Source organism: Excalfactoria chinensis, chromosome 6 (assembly GCF_039878825.1).
Source record: "Excalfactoria chinensis isolate bCotChi1 chromosome 6, bCotChi1.hap2, whole genome shotgun sequence".
Lineage (NCBI taxonomy): Eukaryota > Metazoa > Chordata > Aves > Galliformes > Phasianidae > Excalfactoria > Excalfactoria chinensis.
The window spans coordinates 13,533,848-13,553,580 of NC_092830.1; the positions used below are offsets into that span (position 1 = coordinate 13,533,848).

The window sequence follows — 19,733 nt, forward strand, 5'->3', positions numbered from 1 at the left end:
ATTATGCCTCTTTTTGGGTCCTAGCACCCCCGATATACGCTGTGTTTTCTTCTTCCAGCTCTTAGCTTGTTGGGATGCTTTGCAAATGCGAACACACATGAATAATCTAAGCTTAACAACATGTTAATGTCTCAGAGTTGTATTATTTATACCTAACAGTGAGCACTATGAATCTTTCTTATGCTTTATTGATGATGTGTTGGTGCTACACCTTTTCTCAGGGATCATTTTTCTACAGGTGATGGAAGTCTTTCTCAAATGACATTATTAATGTGCATAAAAATAACAAGACACAGGATGTTAAAACTTATTTTCTGTGCGTTTTGTCAGTTGCGTGTGGTCAGGACAAAACCACTTGGAAGCAAAGCTGCGTTCTGGGCGATCAGCCCCGGCCTGAGTTGCTGCACGCTCTCCTGCAAAGCTCGAGCTGTTTGCACGGAGGATGCCACGTGCTCGTCCGTTGCTGCAGCTGCTCGTGGTGCCGGGGTACCCGCGTGCCGAGCGCCTGCAGGCAGCACAGCTGCAGCTTACGGCCGTCCCGCCACGAGGTGCGGCACTTCCCGTCCGGCACCGGCGCCCCCGGCGTGGCTGAAGGGAAGGCTGCCTCCTTGCTTTTATGTTTTCTTCCACTCTTTTGGAAAGGATCGGAGAGAAAACACCGCTGGTGTTGCAGGGGGTGGCGTGCCGGCTCGTCGCTTCCGAAGCGAGGCTGATGTTACCTGGTGCCGTTGGGGTGCGCAGAGCTGCTTTTGTAAGTGCGGGGAGGGTGAGGAGGTGTGCAAAGCAGGACTGGGTGCTGCTCGGGGCCGCTGAGGGGAGACTTCTTCTCCAGTGGAATGGGATTGCGTCGGGGCTTTGAAAAATACTTTCAAACTTTTACGCTTTACACGTTAACGATAAGAAATAGTGCTCTTAAAAGTCTTCCGAAGTTGTTTTTGATGACTGTTACATCTCTTTCTGGCAGCTTTGCAGTTGTTTCTCACTGTTAGGTGTGATGTAGCAGAGCTGCAGGTGTGTCGTTGCCCAGACGCGAGAGCCCTTTCACAAACTGCTTTTAATGTTAATGTTATGCAATCATGGAGTCATAGAATGGTTTTGGTTGGAAGGGACCTTTAAGATCATGTAGTTCCACCCCCTGCTACAGACAGGGACACCTCCCTCTAGACCAGGTTGCTCAAAGCTGTGTTAAATGAGAAGATACTGCGTACAATATAATTTTAAAGCAAACAAAGGAAACTGCTGGAATTGGATTGCATCACATGGTGAAACAGAAGATGCATTTTGATGTTTAATTTGAATGATAGCTTTCTTTTTGCCATGTATTATTTAAGCTTTACATGCATTCCTCTTGTTATCCCCCACCTTAAAAGCTGGCTGCGTACCAGCTGAGTATTGTAAAGCTTATGTAAAAGCATTCCTGTTTCAGGGCTGTAAGCTGTTACTTTAAAACAAATAGGATTGGATTGTTTATATTGGGTCTTACATTATACAATCATTGTATTACAGTGCTTTGAATTGTAAATGTGTGGAGAAAGGCTGTTTCTGGGAAATATGATTTTTCAGCTATTAGGCAGAAGTGCTATAATGTGTTTTTGGGGAGACTTGTCTTTTTTTGTTGTTTTTGAAGTAGGGAAAATAAGTGCTGCATAATCTGGTCCTGTTTGTGCACCTGGTTATCTCGTTGTAGTCCTCTGCTCTCAGACCAGGTGTTTGGTTCTTGCTCTTAATCACTGAAGGTCATATTCCTCCTTTCATTGCTGCTATCCTACCAGTCCGGTAATTTCTTTCCACAGCTGCTCGTTATCAGAAGCTAAGGGTATATATGAGGACAAGAAAGATTGAAATGCAAGAGATTTCCAAAAAAGCATTTTTCTATAGTTTTGGGGATAATTGCAATTATAAGTGATTGGGAATAGCACAGGTCATAAGTTGCTAGCATTAAGTATGCTTTTATCATAGAATCACAAGGTTGGAAAGGAACTACAAGATCATCTAGTCCAACCGTCCTCCCATTACTGTAGCTACCACAAGCCACAAACCATATCTCATAGCTAATGGTGGTAAGATTATGTTTTCAGACAGAAAAACGCCTCAACTTGTGAGATAAAGAGTTTGTTGCAACAATAGCTATGGTGTTAGTGTTTCAGTGCATTAGCAGTCCCATTCAAGGTTTTTTCTCTAAATGGGATTGCTATTTGTATAATTAGAAGTGATGCTGATTTATCTGATTTTATTCTCTGTTGCGTATTCTGTATAATTTTTTCTTGCAGTATGGGAATTATTCTCTTATTTTTTCTTTTCCTGTGTTGGAGTTCATCATTGTCTCAAATCTGTTCAACTGCCTTTGAAGCAGCAGGTTGGAGCTGAGGGGGAGGAAAAAAAAGAAATCATACATAGAGTTTCTAATTAAGCACAGGATGTCTGTACCACAAAGATCATTTTTTGTTTTTTGGGAAGTGTTCTGCTACCAATTATTTTTCTTTCCTTTACGTAAAAGATACTTGGTAAGCACAATGATTGGCTCTTTGCTGTACAGTATTAGATTCTATTTCAGAAAGTATAATACAGCTGCTGTATCTGCTGAATCCATGACTTTAATAAAGATGATTTATATTGTCTTTGGCAAGTACAATAAAATAATACATCTCATACTCATTTCTTCATACTTTCTTTAGTGCGTTATTTTACACTAGAAAGTTAACAGAAATAATTCTTAAGATTGTATTGAAAAGTATTTTAATACAGGATAAGTATTTATTTATAAGAAGAGATTTCATTATTTCAACTGTCATTAGTACAACTTGGTCCTCAACATGTAAGCTTTTACTATCACCCAGACAGCAATAGATGAATTATTTCTATAGCTTAATTTCAAATTTGCTGTTGATGCTTTTTGAACATTTTGCTAGAGTTCTTCTGATACTGTGTTGAATAAATTCACATCTTACCTGGGAGGAAATGAGTGAAACTACAATTAGGCAGTAGTTACAAGTTAATTGGCTGTATGTAATGGCTGCCCTGTTGATGATGATGGTTTACAGCTTCTAGCTTCTTTATGAATTTACAGTCACTGAAGCTAGTATGAAGTATTTTATGTGAGTGTTTTTGATCTCATCCAGGAGATAAGCTACTCAGTATGCTCAATGTGTATTTGAGCAGATGTGGGCACCTGTAAGGGAAACTGTTGATCACAGCCTGAATCTCTGATTGACCATCTGAGGCAAGTGATGAGTCAGCTGTGGGAGCACAGGTGAGGGTAATTCAGCTGTGCTCCTGGAAGGGGTAGAGCTTGACTCCATCTCTCCTAGATCCCATTTAAAGGCTGACCACCACTAAGGTAGCATCTCTTTTTGGAGATTGCTCCTTTGTGTAGTTTTTGTGGTGATCCTCAACGCTGACGAGTATCCATCTCAACTGAAAGCTTCAGCACTGGTGAGTCTTTTCTTAGATAACCTCTGGCTATGTACTCTGTAATTACAAGTGTATGCTTGTATTATTCCAACTATACAGCACCTCTGATAGCTTTTTTTTTTTTTTTTTTTTAAGTAGATTGTTATCCATTATTGGAAAGCCCTTGACAAGGAATTTGGTGTTTAACAGGGACGTTGATTGAAAAAGTGTTGGGTTTTGACCAGCGTGGAGTACTAATTATAGTCTTCAAGGCACCTGATATCATTGAATGTTTTCCTTCGAGTGGCTTCTTTGTGCTAGTTTGTGGTACTGTGATTCTTTTGGCTAGTGTTACAAATTCTTTGTACTTCCTTATAGTGAAGAAAATAGCAGCACAACATCTTTCATCTCAGAGTTCTTTTATGTGCTGTTTCATGCTGAATGTCACTCATGAAAAAGATGCTTTCACTTCCTATGGATGCAGAAAATCATCATACCTCTGACAGTGTGATTCGAAAAGTTCTTCAGAGATGAAGATAGGAAGAGTGTTTTAATAACCATATGTTTTTGTTTTGTGTAACATCACTTTGTTATCCTCAACTTCTTTTAAGTTTTTCTAAAAGCACCAAAGTAAATACGTAATGTTCTGGGTGTTTTTCTCAGTAGAATTATCTGTACTCTAATCCAGAGGTATTTTGTGAAGGATTTCTGGCAGTGAATTTTGGGGTGTTTTCTATTTCAAGTCATTTCTGTTAATTATTTGTAGTGTTTTGGTTTCAGGTTCCGATGAATAGCTGTTGTTGTTTGCAAATGGTGATCTTTGTTTATTCAGCTGTTCTAAATGAGAAAAAAGTTCTTTCATGTAATGATTATGACAGATCAAAAACATCCAGATTTCAGCAGATGATTCTCTATGTCAGAAGTTCATAGGAACTAGCTTTTTTTCCTTTCTGACAACTGTGGTTTGTAGTACAATGTTTTCTTTATAAATAAATGATTGCTTTTTTAATTCTCATTCTCTCTTTCCAGAAGATCTGATTACAATGTTATCCTGCAGTTTTACAAATATGTACTTGCTTTAATATTAAAAAATAAGATTTTCAACTAATGCGCTGTTCTTTTTCAGCACAACTGAGCAGGATTGCAAATAGGGCTTTATGTCTGGTTTTAGACTGGTTGTACTGTGATTTCAAGAGTGTTTTGGATTGGCCTCAACAACTCATTTAACAGGGAGAAGTTCTCTTGGGCTGGAGGGGAAAAAAACAGCAGAGGTTTGTGGTGTCCTTTTAACTCTTGGCCCATCGTATTAAGAATTGCTTGTTGAGTAAATTAGAGGCAGACGTGATTCAAGATGTCCCGTAGTCCATCTGTCTGTCCTTTGAGAGTCGTACTTGAATTAAAATGTCAGTATTATGCAGTATTGTGTAAATTGCTGCTCATAATACCTTCTGCAGGGAGCCCTTAGACTGCTAGGGCAGTTCTGATAATATGGGTACATTCTGCAGGTTCTGAAGTTCACTTCTAAATCAACATTGCTGATAATGACAAAGGAAGTGAAAACATTATTATTCAACCTTTTCCTTCCAGAGCACTGTTGAAAACATGTCTGTCTTTGATAGACTTAGCAGCACTCTGAAGGCTTCCATTTTGTGAGCACTGGCAAAAACAGTCCCCAGCAGCTCTAGAAGAGGCTGGTGGAAGCACATGCTGTCTGAAAGCAGGTGTGTAATCTGGAATAGGTTTGTTCAGTTGTTCCTGTAAAAGATCATCTATTCTTAGAGATGAGTCCTGGCTGGATGAATGTTAAACTGGATATGGCATTTCAATAACTATTTACGAAAGCAACCATCCATAATGACGTACATACATATATCAGAACAATTTCAAGAAGGCATTCATCATAATTATGAATAGGAAGATCTCAGCAAAACCACTGCAGTGCATGATTTGCATTCTTACAGTTCTGCATCCTTAATGAAATTTTCCTTGGCTGAGCACTGGAAGAATGCAAATTCATCTTGTGATTTTTAAGGAAATAGAGTGCAGCTTCTGCCTGAAGTTGTTACAAAAAAGATCTTTTAGCATCCCTAGGTCATTTTCTTAAAAGAGGTTGTCATAGTTCATGCTGTGGTTAAATGCTATAACTTTGCTTAAATACACAATGTAGACTTCAGTTGTTTGTGGAAATTAATGTTTTAATTTTTTTTTCCCAGGTACGCTTGGGCACACTTGCATGTTACATGATTGGTTTCGTTGTTGGCTATGTTTTGTTTTTGTAGTCACTACTAGAAATCCCCTGTAGGTGCATCAGGGGAACTGTATGTGCACTCATTCTTGCAGGGAAAATTCAAGACACCTACGTGCACCTAAAGACATGGTTTTCTAAGTGTGATGTATGCAAGGATTTGAAAGAGAAAACTCAGTCTAATTCCTGACTCCTGTAGGAATGAGACCAAAATCTCTTCTCATTTTCTACTAATAAAAAACTGCAGAATACCTTAGCAGAATTTGACTAGGTATTTCACAGACCCTCCATGTGTTTTGCATAAGATCTACCAATAATTCTTGCAGGATGAAAGTGATAAAATGTATGCTTTATGCTCAACAGCAGCTGAAGAGGCTTAATGTGGGACCTAATTATTTCTTCCAGCTGCGACTAAGCAGCCAGTTAGTAACAGCTGCTGCGAGAGACAGTGTGGGCAGCAGTTGTGTGATATAGGTGAGAGATACAAAAATAGCCATTCAGTAGTGGCAGGAACAGCGTGGGCAAACAGCAAAGGCAGGAAGAAGTGCTCCTCAATTATTGAACGTGAATGGGGGTCTGTAATTAAAGGTTCATTTCTCCTCTGTCCTAGGGAATGTGATGAGGTTGCTACAGAGCTAATGGGCCAAGGATTCTGGTGGCTGGGGCTTGCAGAGGTATGCTGTGCTGTGCATGTGGTCCCTCTGCTGTTTGAATTGTGTTTTTAGTCACTACATTTTTTATCCCATCTTTTAGGCCTACCACCTAATGAAAGGAAGACAGATGATCAAGTGACATCTACGCTAACTGTAGCAGTTTTCACCACAAGGATTCTGTTGTGCTTGAAGCCTTATCTTTTCTGGGTGATGTAAAGTCTCTGCAGAGCATACTGAGAAGAGCATCTTAAAGGTATGTGATTCTGAGAATGTCAGGTGGTGAAACTCGGACAAATTAGGAAAGCTGCAGGGGGGAGGCTAAATAAGCGGTTAACCTGATGAGCTACACGGATCTCTGCATCTTGTAGGAGAGTTGGGGAGAAGGTGCTAGTGACATTGCAGTCTGCATACTAACCATAGCAAATAGGAAGCCTATGGTGCATGTTTGCTGTAGTCTCTATTTTCCTATAAACTACAGTTTTGTAAAGCTTTGTTGTGCATGGTTGTTACTCTTAGAAGTCCCCCTTTCTTGAGAAACAAAAAAGGTCTTGTATATATTCTAATCAGTTAATGACACTATAGTTCTGGTGTCACAGAAAGCAAGAATGACAGGAAAATTTTCACAGCATAAGTTAGTGATACATCTATTAAAGACTGGGACAAAAAAGAAGGCTTTCCATTTTAACCTGTCCTCCCAAACCTGCTGAAGGCTGCAATTGCTGAGTATGCTTTCTGAAAGGGTAAGTAGGCTGGATGCATCCTTTGGTTTGGCAGAAGCATTAGCATTTCCTTTCCTTCAGTAAGGAGTATTAGAGAGGTGATCTCTAGGCTCTTCCATAGGAAAGATGCGACTTAAAATTGTATGAGGATTGACCATACTAAAAGATTTGTTTTATCTACATAATCTGAACAGGGTTCTGCCACGTTTTATGACATTAAGTGCTGTTAAGTTGCTTAATTTAATGTTATACATACTGTCTTTGCAATGTATGTCTGAATTTCACATCAGGTCCATGCTGCAGAGTAAGTATACAAAAACACCTAATCATTTTTTATTTTTAAGATAAATGCTTTTTAGAAGTATGAAAAATATGTATTTTGTAAAGGAGATTCTCCTCCCACACCAGATTATGGATTAGATAATACAGAAAGAATATTTTATTATTTCTGGGTATGAGGCTGTTAAACAGCCATTTCTGCAATAACTTTCCATGTTCAGTTCATGCACTATACCACCTTGTGTTTTTTCCCCTACGTATCAGCAGGAGTGAGGAGAAGTATGTTTGAGGAAAGTACTTTGGACAAAAGGACATTAAAGATCTGATGTATATATGTCACCTTGCCATCACTGATGTGCTCTTTAAAGCTCTGATATACAACTTAGTGAATGTGGAAAAACTGTTCAGTCGTTGCAGAACCATATTGCTTTCATGTCTGCTGGGGCTTGACATTCTGCCCGTGAAACACATTTATGTACGCACATCCATATCTATACCAACTGCATCCCATTGCTTTAATTCTAAGAAAATCTGAGTAAATGTTAACAATAATAATAATTAAAAAATCACATTGGCATAATTTTCCTGTAATTAGTAAACTGCTCTTCTGTTGCATTTATTCATTCTCCTCTTCATGTATTACTAAAGCTAGGCTGAAAGATGAGAGGGAAATAAAATCAGAGTGACAGGGAAATGAACCAAGTTGTTCCTCACTGAAGGGAATGACAGGGCTCTCAGTGACTTTAGCGGGTGCATCTCCCTTTGTGCTTTGCTTTGAATCAGGAGCATACCTTTGAATCACATTTGATTGCAACCCTTTAGTGTGCTTTGGTTCACATTATAAAATAATTTTAGAGAGGTAGATTGAGTTCCTTTTGTACTAGATAGAACTGGAAGGACACATATCAGAAGTACACTGATGCACAGATACTCAAATGAGTGTTCAGACCATGGGATAAGAGAAAGGCTGGTTTGAAATAAATCTGTGTAACAGTTGTCATGTGGATGTGAAGTTCTGTGCTTTGTTGTTTCATTTTGTAAGTCTTCAGGGCAGTATCAATATATCATGTTCAGTTCCATTATTTATTGGTGGGATTTCTAAGTGAAAAGTTTAACAATTGGGCAACTATCTTTTGGGACGGGGAACGAGATAAGGTATGTGGTTTTGTGCATCGAGTAAGTTTTGTGCAGTATTAAAGCATATGACTTTTTGTGACCGCTTTAAAATTTATTATTAGTGATCTGAATTAATTAGAGATAATGTAAAAAATCAGGAGCATAAAAAGACATGTCACATATCATGTGTTTGCTCATTAGATATGACAGTAACTCAGCAGGAGAAATTAATATTGATATGTATATTGAAACAGAAATACACTGGAGAAGAACAGGCTGAGTCCTGTTCTTTGCCAGCATTAATAACGGGAAAGTAAAGCATAAATGCTTACTGACTACAGCTTCTCATACATAAGTATGTTTGACTTTTCATAAATAGGTTCCTCCATGTGCCATTTGGTTTCCATGAAACAAGCAGTGATTAGCATATAGCTGTACTCATGTACTTCCTACTCAAGGTAGTTCAGGAAAGGAAGACTCCAGAATGGAGTTTTTTTCCTAGATACTGTTTTACTACAATGTCTGTGGGCTAATTTGAAGCATATGCTACAGCCAATGCAGACTGTGTGGTGCAGGGACACTCAATATGCATATTACATCGTTTCTTAATCTTTCTGGCTTTCTTTGTGGTGTAAGCAGACCTGCATTACTGTTTCTGTGCAGTTTGCTATTCCTGGTAGCATTCCAGTAGTTCTTGTTTTTTGGGACTAGGGCTGTGGGCTGTTGTACCAGATGTGTACTTTTTGTTTTGCTCTTATTCCAGTGATTTTTAGAGCAATACTAAAACGTACATTTCAGTTGCACTTCAGAAGCATTTGTAATCATTTTGATAAGCACAACATTGTCATTTATCACTTTTCTGCTATCGCTTCTTGGCCTGTTTCCTCCAACAAAGTACCTCTGAAGTGTTTATACAGTCTGCATTGACATTAAACATGAGGAATTAGAAATCTGTGTGCAATTAAAATGCATAGTTGGGACATAGTTGTCCATGTGGCTGGAGTGCCACAGTATGTGGATACAGCCTGTTTTGGAAATGGTGGATCAGGAAGGTGAGCAGGTGAGAGAATGGTGGCTGGAATATATGAAGCACTCCCTCAGTTGAGAGTTAATGGACTAGTATTAGAGGTGACCAATGTGACTGACATAGTGATGGCTGTTTACTCTTAACTGCTTGGCTGAGAAAATGTAGGATCTGAAGTTCTCCTTAGCTGGAAGAAGCTGGTGGTCCTTACATGGCACTTCAGCCCTCTTGCCATCTTCTGGAAGAGCATGATGGCACAAGACATACAGCTGTTTTCTAGAGTGCATTCTTGATAAGCTCCTAACACAAGCAATTAAACAGATGGCAAGGGGTAGATCTTTGCTTGTCCTTATTCTTTAAAAAAGGAAGAACTGATTTGAATGTTAGGAGGAAACTTCACTACAGTAAATGTGAAAAGGTGGTGGATTTCAGAATTTTCAGAGGAGGGAGCGAGGCAAATAGCAGGATTGCAACCCTGGATCTCGAGAGAGCAGGGTCTGCTTGTAAAGAAGAGGGTTCTGGGAAAGCTGTTTGTTTGTTCTTTAAAAAGAACCACCTTCTCCAAGCTCCAATAATCCATGCTAATATGTAGGATATTGAACAGAAGTGGAGAAAGGCCTGTCTGAATGGACAAGAAGCTTCTGTGGAAGTTTGTGTGAGCTGAGGAAGAGTGTGAGGTTGAAGCTGGGATATATCACCCAGGGGAAATACAAAGATGCTGTTTGAGCATGCAAGGATAAGGTTAAAAAAAGCCAGAGATTTGAATGATTCTGATAAAAGACATGGAGGGCAACCAATAGAGTTTCTGTGAGTATGCTAGGAGCAACAGGGAAGACTGAGGAGGATGAGGCCCCTGCCGAATAGGACAGGGGATCTGATGATGTAAAACATGGAAGAGGCTGAGGTTGCCAGCTCCTTCCTGACTGCAGGCTCCAGCGGGAAGGTTCACTTCCACAAATCCTTGGAAGATACTAATTGGACATGGCCCTGAGCAGTCAGGTCTAGCTGAACCTGCTTTGAGTGAGGAAGTTGGTCTAGACAATCTCTAGAGGACCCTTCCCACATCAGTGATTCTGTGATTTGGCTGTTTATTAGAAGTGTGATGAAGAGTACTGCAAGGTGTAGGTACATGTCTGATCAAACTTGTAGGTTGGCCACAGGCAATCGGGGAAGGAAGTGAAAAGGATATTTACAGGAAGACTTATATACATAGCTGGGTAGGATCTGCTTGGTTTTAAACATTAAAACCTCAAGGAAAGTTCCATAGTTAAGAACAGTAAGCATGTTTTAAATCAGTGCTATGATGCTCATCTTGCCTGGTTACTGATCATAAGAACTGGTGCATCATCTCCACTGGGATTCTCCAGGAGGGACAGCAAATGAGGCACAATGTGTTGGTATGGTTTCAGGTCATTCTTGGTTTCTTTAATTTGTTCTTCTTCTGAAACTTGGATCATATATAAGCAACTCCCCCTACAGAAGTTCCCATAGCAACATCACTGAGGAATTATGAATAAACTGCACAGCATCAGCAGATTCCTACTTTAGATACAGCTGTGCTGACTAGTTCTTTTGCTGGCTTAGTTTATGGTAGCTGTGAAATTAGGACCTTCTGCTAGCCATACCAAAAGAAAAAAATCATTTTGCATGCATGATCTCTTCAGTAGAAGGACTTGTTGCAGTAGCTATGGTGCAATTAGGAATTAAAACTTAATCTACGCTGGAAATGGCTAGGATGTTAAGTGCATTAAAGTGAAAGGAACATGGATTTTTTTTTGCCTTGTGTTTATATGGTACCTTTAGTACTGTGAGGGGACCTGGCTTCTGTGTTCTGAAGTAATACTCCTAAGAGCACATGCTCGTTACCTGCAGAAATATTTTAGTAATGAATAAAAATGATATTCTTCCTCCTCACATATATCAGATGAAGATTCATCACTCAAAAGATCTGAACAGTGATCAGAGCCACTACCACTGAAACACTAGGTTACAAGTTCTCATATCCATGGAAATGTCTTTTTTAATTTATTTTTATTTTTGAGTCAACATAGAAAAGTATTTCCTGGCCCAAATTTACATGCCTGCAGGCTAATCTTTCAAGTTTGTCCCTAAGCATTAGAGGGAAGCATGAGATTCCCTTTAATATTCATTCTTGTTGAGCTGTGGATCATCTCATTCAAAATAAACAACCTACCAAACAAGCAAACGAAGCAGTTGAATCTGTACTCTTTTCCAGTCACTGGCTATCAGAGAGATTCTTTGAGTGGTGAAATGAAGTCAGATCAAATTTTGTCTGCTTTTTGAGCTTTTGAACATCATGACCGCCATGTTTTATTTTCCGTTCTAGGCAAGAAAGTGTAAAGGAAGTGTACAGGTGAAAATTAATGCAGTGCATGTTGTAACTTTTTGTTCCTGGTATGCTCTTTTTCTTTAATAGTGTCATGACCCGTCTAATTCAACAAGTTCACAGTTTTTTGTAACTTGAACTGCTGGAATAATAATGGAGTATACGCTTTATTAATGGTCAAAGGGATACAGATCACTGAGCTGGCCCCAAATTAGTTTCACAGTAATAGCAGAGGATTATTTAATGTGTGAAAACTTCTGATTCTCGCAGGAGTGGGAACTGCCTCCTTGCAGTAGTTGACTTACTAATGGTAAATTTGAGACACCTCTGATAATGCAGTTGAATGCTGATATATGTATTAACAGAGGCTATGTTTCTGGCTGATAGTTAAATTTATGTGATATTACTTGAATGCATGTTTTGTATTAAATGGTCCTGTATGCTCCAAAAGGTTAGCAGAGTTCATGAAAGTATTGTTTTAAGACAGACATTCTGTGCTGCTTCAGAGGGAGAAAATCGTGCATTGCTTCCCTTTTTTTCTGTTAGTCTTTTTATGAACAGCTCTAATGATCTAACTTTGTGTATCAGTATCCTAATAAACTGGAGAAATGAGCACTTTGCAGAACAGGCTCTGATAGCATTTTAAGAGTGAATAGAAGGAAATGAAGGGAAATCTTGTTGCTTATAGTAGCATAATTTACTGGTTGGAGGGTCATCATCTGATTTGTATCATTTGTATCTCCTGAAAGCTTGTTCTTGGAAGAAACCTGGGGGCTCCAGGTGACTGGTATTTCTGCTGGCAACCTGAAAGAATCTGTTGCTCAGCCATGGGTAGCTGGTCTGAAGAGAGGTAAAAGATGTCTTAAATCTTTATATTCTGTCATCCAGCATCTCAGTGTGTAATAAAAATTTCTGTGAAAGCAATCAGAATTCAGTATCATGACTGTCAAAAGGGGAATTGTAATAGGGAAATAAAAAATTGTCTGTGTGTTTACATGTATGCACACAGGCACACATGCTCCAGTTATCTCATAGTACTTACATAGTGTAGACACCCTCTCAGCTTTGGTAAAATTACCAAGACTATTAGTTTATTCTGTGTATTGCTAGGATAGACAGGTCTCTTTCTCTGCTGGAAGAGTTATTTCGAGGCAAGTAGTATATGGTCTGCCCAGAACATAGAATCACAGAATGGTTTGGGTTGGAAAGGACCTTTAAGATCATCTAGTAGCAACCCCACTGCTATAGGCAGGGATACCTCCCTTTAGACCAGATTTAGACTTTGAATGCTTATAGAGTGGGGGCATCCACAGCCTCCCTAGGCAGTCTGTTCCAGTGTCTCACTGCCCTCACAATAAGGAATTTCATCTTAATATCTAGTCTGAATCTACCCTCTTCCAGTTTAAAACCCCTCATCCTGCTTCTACATACTCTTATAAAAAGTCCCTCCCCACCTTTCCTGTAGGCCCTCTTCAGGTACTGAAAGGCCACTGCAGAGTCCTCCTAGAAGCTGCTTTACTCCAAGATGAAGAGCCCCAGCTCTCTCAGCCTGTCCTCATAGGGGAGGTGCTCCATCAGACTAGATGCTAGTGATCACTTCTTTGCTAATGTTTAACTCCTTCAGATAACCCCAGAATTACTGTGATTTCAAGGCAAACACTATTGCTAGTAATGAAAACTACATACCGTTTCTACTTCTGTTAATGAATGACATAAATATGGCTTTCTCCTTCTGTACGGGAATATGAGGTATAAATCATTTTGCTTAGTGCTCTTAAAATGAACACAGAAGTTTGCAACATTTTATGGAGGTAGTTAAAATTAAGGAGGCGTTGCATGAGGTGCCTATCAATCCATCAGCTTCTAGCTGTGATATGATTGTATGCCTTTGACAGGAACCTTTCCTGCTGGCTTTGTGCTGGTCTAAGAAAGAAAGTGATTTTGAACTCCTCAACAGAAGATACATTTATGAATGTTGTTTTAGTTATCCATTCCGTGTTGGAATTAAATTGTAAAAGCGTGGACTTTCAAAAATTAAAGCATACAAAAACTTTCTTACGTAGGAGAGAAATTGTTTTTACTTATGCTGAGGTTTTCAAATGTTAGAAGCTGGTTACATACAAATTGAGCTCTATGTTCATAATTTGTTTCCAATATATTTTTATGATTTTAATAGAATTCTCTTTTATAGGCATGCTTTATAATTTTACTATACAGTTGAAGTATATACAACATTATGTAGTTAAATTGTTGTATGTATATAATTTTAGAATAAAAAATAAATTCAGAGCTTTCCATGCAGTTTCTGTAGTAGAGTACCTTACCAGACGTTTTTCTTAGATCTGAAAAAGTGTTGATGTTGGGTGTTTTGGCTTGTGGTGACCGCTGCCATTCATTCTAAAGGAAATTATAGCAACTGGGGGGAAAGTGCATGTCAGCTTCCTCCTACATTGCAGTTGCTACCTTGCATGTTCATAGAGGTATGTAACACTAATGCAGACAAATAGCTATTGTTACCTGCCTTGCTAAATGGTAAAAAAGAATCACCTATCAAGAAAAGCAGCTAACCTTTCAAAGGGCTGTGGGAGTCAGATTTTGGTGAGAGAGAAACAGAAGACATCAGATGAGATCAGTTAAGAATCTTGCTAGAAACTCTAATAATGACATTATAAAATCTTATATTTCAAGCATGTTTCAGGTTATGTCCCAAGGTCCTCCTCCAGTCTTTTTTTTTTATTTCCCTAGCCAAAAAGATTTTTAAATAACGTCACTTCAGCTTCTCAGAGTGGAGCAGGTCATGCATATATCTATAGGTAACTTGCTTTTGTACCCTGAGGTTCTAGCTCTGCATCCTTGATTATTGTGAACTTCAGATGGGGAAAAATCTGATTGGATCTGCCTGGCTGTGTTTAAATTGTTTTGCACAATTTTGTTCTTGTACAACATACGAAAGTAAGAAGGGTGAATTATGACAGACTAGATGTAAAATATAGGAAACAAATACTTTGGTCTATTTTGGAGCATTCTTTTAACAAGAGTATCATCAGTGAACTGGTTGGCTATTAAGTTCTTCTAGGCACATGGAATGATTACCATCATAGGTGTAGTTGGCCTGAAAGGAAGAAAAGGACAGACTCTTTAGCAGGATGTGTTATGAAAGGACAAGGAGATATGGTTTCATGCTAAAAGAGGGGAGATTTAGATTGGGTTCAAAGAAAAAACCTTTTACAGTAAATGTCGTGAAGCACTGGAAAAGGTTTCCCAGAAAGGTGGTGGATACCCCATTGTTGGAGACGTTCTATGTCAGGTTGGACGGGGCTCTGAGCATCTAGATGAGGAGATTTAGATGCCAGCATCCTTTTCCATTGCAGTGAAGTTGGACAAGAGGGTCTTTAAAGATCCCTTCCATCCAGGAAGGCCAGCTGTATCCTGGGGTGCATGAAGCATGGCATTGCTAGTGAGTTGAGAGAAGTGATTGTCCCATTCTACACTGCACAGTGAATTACAGCCTCTGTTTAGTAAACAGTGTGGTAGGTAGCTAGTTCTTTGTATACTTTGTGAAATTTTCTATTTAATAGGGTTATGAACGGCTGTTTTTTTTAATAATTGGAGAAAAAATAGGTGCAGAGTTCTAGAAAACTTATTCTCATTTGAGTCATTTGTGTTGAAGGAGAGGAGGAAGTGCTGTGGAAGCAATATTTAATATTGAAGCGGGGAGGACAATGAAGAGTAAGAATAGTTGGCTTCTAAAACCTTACTGCAAACTGCAAGTTTTGTTGGTGAACTATTGAATAAGTTTTCTCTTTGAAGGGTAAATGGTTCTGGCGTAGTCCTTCATGTATTTATATAGTCCTGTATCATGAGTCATTGTAAGTGATGTAGGATTTGGCTCTCATGGTGACTTGTTTGTTTGTTTTAAATTGGGCTTGTGTACCATGGCTTTCTTTTCCTGGCTGCTTTAACTGACTGACTACTAGCATGTAAATTAGTGCTAAAACAAGATGGTCTTTTTGTCACTGTGATCAACCTACCTGATTCACACACCTGTGAGATAAAATTTGTTGTAGACAGTGTTTAATAATGCCCTCCTATCCTTTCCGTGCTATGAGGTGAGTTTGTCTCATGCACATGTGCTTTTGCTCACTGTCACAAACATGAAAGTGCTTTCTCATTCTGTTTCTCATCTCTGTCTCCCACAGCTATGTATACAATCAAAAAATGTGGTGAAAGAATGTTGATTTCCATTGCGCATTCATCTTCAGGTATAGAACATTTCTTTTTGGAAATTTCCTTGTGGAAGGATTAGTTTCTTGTCTCTGTCACTTTAAATAAATTTGACTTGTAAATATACAATATTGCCTTTTATTCTTAGTATGTAAGATAGCGTGTGCTGTGAAGGAGAAATTACAGCTTTTAATTACTTAGTATTTATTTAATTTCTCAGTAATCCCTACAGCCAATTCTGATGGATCATAGCATATTTACTTTTTTTCTTTTTCTTTTTTTTTTTTTTTCCCTTTCATTTTTAACCTTGTCTCTTTAGTTTGCGTTGGAAACATATTATTTTGCTTTCTGCACTGTCATTCTGGAGTTCTCATCTATGTGATGATACTAGGAGGGATTTCTTAGTAACTGGCATTGTCTTTTAAGGAAAATAGAGTTGTAATGAGTTCTGATATGTTATCATCACGGATTAGGAAGTATGTAAAATGAAATAAAGTGTTTTGGCAGGGCTCTGTTGTGCAACTGTTAAAAATGTGAACAAAAAGAAGAGAGGACCTGTTATGATCAGAGTATATGTGTGCTCCATACGAAGGGTACAGTCTGGGAGCCAATCTATACAATTTGTAGTCGGTCATTGAGTGAGTTTGAAGTAATCAACGAGAGGACAGAAAACTCTGAAATTCAAGACTAGAAGTGAGGATTTTTCATTGTATTCTGTGAGACCTTTCTATATAAAAGCTCTAAAAACCTTTATATAATCAGATTGACATAATCTCATTAAAGACACTGTGAATGGTGCATTTGAAGGTGACCTCCAAGATAGTGTTATCTTAGCTGCATGTGGAATGGCCACAGAGTGCCATGGTGTAGTTAGAAATTGAGCCCAAGGGTACGTGTGAGTCAGCTTTTTAGCACTCAGAGTTTATGTAGTCCAGGAGATGCCCTCAACCACCTACACAGCAAGGTTTGCAGCTTGTGTTTCTTATAAAAAATCTTGGAGACATACTGCATAGTTGTATGCACTAGTAGGGAAGATAACATTCCTCTTTCTGGCTCCCTAGCTATAGTGCAGAAGAGGCTGACAAGTGGTAGAGAGCTATAATTTGAAGAAGTCATTGTCAGGAGGTAGTAATATGAAAGCATGGGAAGAGCAAGAGTGTTGTGGTGAATACTGAATAGAATGTCACCAGTAGTAAAACTGTGGGAATTAGTATAGAGCTGCTTTACCACTTAAGTACTGTGAAAGGAGTTAAAAAAAAAAAAAAAAAAAAAGATCAAAATCTATTTTCAAAGGACTTTGGTACAATTCCCATGCAGTAGTGTGATCGGTGTAGTGAATAAATATCAATGAGACATAATGCATTGATTTGAAGGCATACTTTTTCACCCAGGCTCTAGGTTTGAATTGTTTTGAATACTTCTTGATCCTCAAATTGAGTACTTACAATGCCTAAGCTCGTAGTTGAGACAGAGAATCTTAGGAAAGCAAGTTAAAAGATTAGAACAGCATGGCTAATTAATTGGTGTTAAAATGGAGGCTATTTAGACCTGATTAAATGTAGAGTTGTGAATATTTTATATTGATGACAAAGAGATATTTGTCACCAATATAAAACTTATCTTTAGAATGGCTGCAAAATATGTGGAAAGAAAACTGTGGGAAAGAAGGATTGTAATTGTTACTTTGGTCATAGAAGTAAAATCTGGTAAAGGAAAAGATACCCACCAAGGAAAGAAAAGCAATCGTTTTCTAAGTATTTTGTGGTTTTAGAATATTAACCTTTGAGACAACTCTGCTGGAAGATACTTCCATTTAGCAATGTTCGTAAGTCAGTATTTGTAAATTATGAGACAATAAAGTCTGAAAATGGGTACTGTCAATATGCTTTCTAAAAAAAAACCACCACCATAGATTTGGACAAAAGTTGTAATCAGCTGCAGTCAGAGGATATTGTTTTTGAAGAAGACATTAAAAGGTAACCATGGTGCCTCCCAAGTCAATGGTTGACATTATCAGAGGAAACAGCAGTTGTTGGAAATATAAATGTGGATCTAAAATCAAACAAGCAAGTCAATATGATGTCTGGTGAATTAGCCTTTTTTTAAGAAAATGATTGATTGCTTTCTTAAGGGCAATTAGTGACTATGAACCCTACTTGTATAATGGCAAACTGAATTCAAGTTACATAAATACAATGTAGCTTAGAATTTGGACAACTATTGCAAATGGTGTTCATTTTAAATCACAGAAGGGAAGGCTGAACAGAGGATGAAATACTACTCAGAAATTTATTGGGTGGTCTGCAGTCATGTGTTGTGATTCTTGAGAATATTGGGATGGAATTAAAAATAAATAAAAATATACATAGTAAAAAGTGGCTGTAATGACTGTTTAGAAAAGTGAATGATATCTGGAAAATAGGAAAGAGGTTACCATTCTGAACTTTGTTTTTGTTATGAAGTTACCTGATAATTTACGCTGCTTGATATCTGATGTTTGTTTGGTAATCAATAGCCTGGTTAAGGTTTGGTAGGCAAAATCCCAGTTTTTAGATGCTAACCTGCAAATCAGGATGGAACTGATTGTATTTGAATATCATATTTTTAGAGATTTTAGCAATAGGGAACAGAGCTCCAAAATTCCTGCCTAATTAGATGGAGGAAAAAATATAATTTCAGATTGTAGACTGTCAGAAGCACACATCAGAAGCCATTACAGGTTACTTACTTAGAGGGAAATGATCGCATCTGATTATTTTGGATCAAAAAGGAAGAATGTTTGAAAACACCCTTAATAGTAATTAAATTGTGTTCCAGTGTCTGAAATCAAGGCTGATCTGAGCTGGGGAAATTTAAGTGATATAGAAGAAATTCCAGGTCTAAATAATTACAGCTTTCAAAAACATGAAGTAAAAAAGAAAGCTGCTACTACTTTTATTTGTTATCAAAATGATGCTCACAAATTTGAGTCTTAGTAATAGCACACAGAAATAGCTGCTGTCTTTGTTACTGCCCAGTCCCTAATAATTATTAATAGAAACAAACTGATTTATAATGAAAGTTGTTCTCTCAGATCTTTACACAGCCAGCTCTTTGGGTTTAACCAGGGTGTAGGATTGTGGCTTGGAAGTTACACTAATGCTCACAGTTAATATCTGTTTTCTTCTTTTACTGAGTAAAGTCTCCTTTAAATTTTCATTTTCTATCCCCATTTTTTTTTTTTTTTAATAGACTTATATTTGTGGGAGCATAGTATTTTCAGAAACTTGCATTGTTTTATTTAATGTCCTAATTCAGAAAGATTGAATTTGAGGTACTTTTATGAAGTAAAAGATGGTTGTGGTAGCAGGTACCATAAATGAAAGAACAGTTGCTGAAGTAGTAGTATTTAGTCATTAAGAAATTAGTCACTTGGAATCATTAATGCTGTTTTTCTCTGAGGGATATTTTTTACTGGAAAGAGTGTGGTAAACTGTAAGAAACATAGCTGAAATGAAGAATTTTCCTTCAGGGAGAACAAGAGGTAATAGAAGGGGAGTTCTTGAGGAGGGTCATGCACTGTGTTAGCCTATCCTTTTTTACTAGGATATTTCTTACTATCCAAAGCTGCATTTACGTTAATCATTGAGCTAAATGTTCGCTCATGGCCAGACTGAGGCTAACATCATGTTTTAATTTTTCCTCTTTCATTATCTCAGTATCTAGAAGGGTTCCTCACAATGAAACAATGTTTCCA

The 19,733-nt window shown here is 38.1% G+C and overlaps 1 long non-coding RNA gene across 1 annotated transcript in view; it reads left to right on the top strand.

The window, feature by feature from the left end:
* The window catches only part of LOC140253777 (uncharacterized), a 347,687-nt gene that overhangs the window by 242,915 nt on the left and 85,039 nt on the right, over positions 1-19,733 (top strand). Inside the window, exons 7-8 of the long non-coding RNA XR_011903983.1 lie at positions 6,246-6,309; positions 6,389-6,541. This is a non-coding gene — a long non-coding RNA (uncharacterized lncRNA). The remainder of the gene's footprint in view (positions 1-6,245; positions 6,310-6,388; positions 6,542-19,733) is intronic.